The sequence below is a fragment of the Littorina saxatilis genome, linkage group LG9 (genome assembly GCF_037325665.1).
Source record: "Littorina saxatilis isolate snail1 linkage group LG9, US_GU_Lsax_2.0, whole genome shotgun sequence".
NCBI lineage: Eukaryota > Metazoa > Mollusca > Gastropoda > Littorinimorpha > Littorinidae > Littorina > Littorina saxatilis.
The window spans coordinates 44,779,621-44,782,970 of record NC_090253.1 but is presented as its reverse complement, the minus strand read 5'-3'; positions in this window follow the sequence as shown (position 1 = coordinate 44,782,970).

Genomic DNA, 3,350 nt, shown 5'->3' with positions numbered 1-3,350 from the left:
GATATCAATGTTGCACACCTTTTGATGCAGCTTTTAATAATATAAGAGATTTGATTTATACGTATTCCCTGTTTCACTCAATGAATATATTCCCTAAAATATCCAGGTAATATACATATTTCCTGGAATTTGGAGGCCATTTTTAGACGTATTCCCTGACTTATATTTAGCATTCAAAAGGAGATACTTTGATGGAGTGAAAACTCTCTCTCTCTCTCTCTCTCTCTCTCTCTCTCTCTCTCTCTCTCTCTCTCTCTCTCTCTCTCTCTCTCTCTCTCTCTCTCTCTTATGCTTACAAATATAACAACAATCGCATAACAATAGAATTTACAACACAATATTACACTGTTTGCACCAATGAAGTGAGAAAAAATGACTTTTGTATTGGCAAAATCAACAAGCCGTAATAACTCTAGTTGGCGAGATATATTTTGTTTGTTTGTTTGTTTGTTTGCTTAACGCCCAGCCGACCACGAAGGGCCATATCAGGGCGGTGCTGCTTTGACATTTAACGTGCGCCACACACAAGACAGAAGTCGCAGCACAGGCTTCATGTCTCACCCAGTCACATTATTCTGACACCGGACCAACCAGTCCTAGCACTAACCCCATAATGCCAGACGCCAGGCGGAGCAGCCACTAGATTGCCAATTTTAAAGTCTTAGGTATGACCCGGCCGGGGTTCGAACCCACGACCTCCCGCTCACTGGGCGGACGCATTACCACTAGGCCACCGTGTTGCGGTTTGGCGGGATATAGTGATCCTTACATTCGTTCGAAAAAAAGACCAATAAAGCTACCCTTTCAAACCATGTTCTGAGTTTTTTTGCTTATTTGCTATTGTGTTTGGTTGTAATATGTTATATAGAATTGTGCATGTGAAGTGATATTATATTTTTTAAATATGGAAAAAGTGAAAGCTGATTGAAAATTTATGGACAGATTAATAGATGAAAATGGCTCTCAATAACGACGCAAAAAGGAATTTTACAGGAGCAAGTGAGATTTTACAATAACGTGTTTGATAAAAATGGGAATTTTGTTGAGGAGGATGCTGAAAGTAAAGTTCTTAATTTAAATATTCCTCAGTTAAATGACGAACGAAAATATGGTTTGGAAACTGATTTTACCGTGTTAGAAATCGGCAGGGCGCTGTCTTTATTAAAAAATGGTTCGTCACCAGGTTTAGACGGATTGACTACAAGTTTCATGAAAAAATGTTGGCCTAAAGTAAAAATGATGGTGGTTAATTCCCTTCAAAGTGCATTTAGAGTCGGTGAATTGTCAGATACTCAGAAAAGAGCAGTTATCACGTTGATCCATAAGGATAAAGATTTGCCGAGAGATAGCCTTAAGAATTGGAAACCCTATATCTGTAACCAATACAGATTATAAAATGCTGGCAACATGTTTATCGCAGCGCGTATCTGGTGTTATTTCTGACCTCGTGTCAGAAGATCAGACAGGATGTATTAAGGGAAGAAAGGCAAGTAACTTGATTAGATTAATTGATGATGTCATTAATTACGCTAATGAAAGAAATCAAGCAGGTATATTACTTGCCCTTGACTACGCCCGAGCCTACGATTCCATCTCAAAAGACTATGTGGTCTGGTCCTTTAAAAAATTTGGTTTTGGCGAAAAATTTGTTAAATGGATTAAAGTTTTAAGAGAAGTTAAAAGGGCAATAACCAACCTGGCTCTTCCACGGTCTCAAATAGCATTACATATTGGTTTAATGACAAACACCACGAGCTGCATAAATTATATGGGTTGGATTTCGGAAGAAATAAGTGTAGAATTATTAGCAATACAAATCCGAAGTCACCCCAATATTAAAGGATTTGCCTTACCAGATGTAGGTTTTGCAGAACAAACATCGCGTATCTTGAAACTGGCTATGTACGCCGATGACATAACTGTTTTACTTCAAGATAAAAACGACATGGAAACGGTTTTGAAAATTATTGATGATTTTTCCAATATATCTCGCTTAAAATTAAATAAAAGTGAAACGGAAGCAATGTGGTAGGGATCGCGTAAAAACTGTCAAGAGAAATATTGCGATATTAAATGGAATACCCAGGTTAAAATCATGGGAATTAGTCAGTTTTAAAAATGACATCCCGGCCTCTGAAATTATGGAAAATTGGTCCAAAAAGACTTGAAAAAGTTGAACAAATCATTTGCAGATGGTCAAGAAGAAATTTAAGTATAAGCGGCAAATTATGTATTATTAGGTCCTTCTTAGTTTCACAATTTGTTTACGTTATGCAGGCGCTTCTTGCCCCTGTTAAAGTTCTCGATAAGTTGAATACTATTTTGTTCAGGTTTCTCTGGAAAAGGAAGTATTCAAATACAAAAGCCTTTGAAAAAGTTAAACGAAATGTATTGTGTAATGTGGTGGAAGAAGGTGGTATTAACATGATAAACGTCCACGATATGCAGACTTCTTTTTTACAGTGACATGGGCAGCAAAACTTCAACAACAAAAACATGAACCGTGGACAACGATTCCGTTAAGTCTTTATCAGGTATTGGGAAGAAATTTACTTTGTTTTAAAGCCACAACACTACTAAAACCAAGGTATTGAATGCATTCGATCAAACTTTTAGACAGAAGTTCTCTTAAAATGAATCCATAATAAAGCATTGATTTATGAGAGAGAAGATCGCTTTGGCGATCAATGTTTGTGGAACAATATAAAAGTGGTTTATAAAAATAAAAGCTTATATTTAAAAAAATGGATAGAAGCGCATTTAGATATGGTGAAAGATATTTGGGTTAACGGAGATATGATTCCTTTTAACCAGCTGTGCACAAAGAAAGGATACAGTCCCTCTAGATTTTTGGAGTACCGCGCAGTGAAGACTGCTGTGCGAGCAACACAGCCAGCCCGCGAGCAGGCGAACACAATAATGACCTTGACACACGGAACACTGTGATCATTAACCCCTCCGCGAGAAAGATTCGCATGCTGATAGTCCAGTCTAAAGCGAGCGAGCCTTGCGCTGCTACATTTTGGTTACATAAATATCAGGTTAAACTAGATCACAGTCATTGGCTGTTAGCAAGCAAATGTACAAAAGAAGAAAGATTGCGATTGTTACAATGAAAAATATTACATAATATTTATCCCACGAATATATTATTAAATAAAATGAAAATTAGAGAAACAAAATTATGTACATTTTGTAAACACATTGATTATGTTGAACACTTTTTTTGTCAATGTGAGAAGTTGACGAGCTTTTGGGAAAATGTTGTCCATTATATTTTTAGAAATACAGGATCAAATGTGCACCTCTCGGAACACGATGTCTTGTTTGGTTATCAACCTAGTAATATA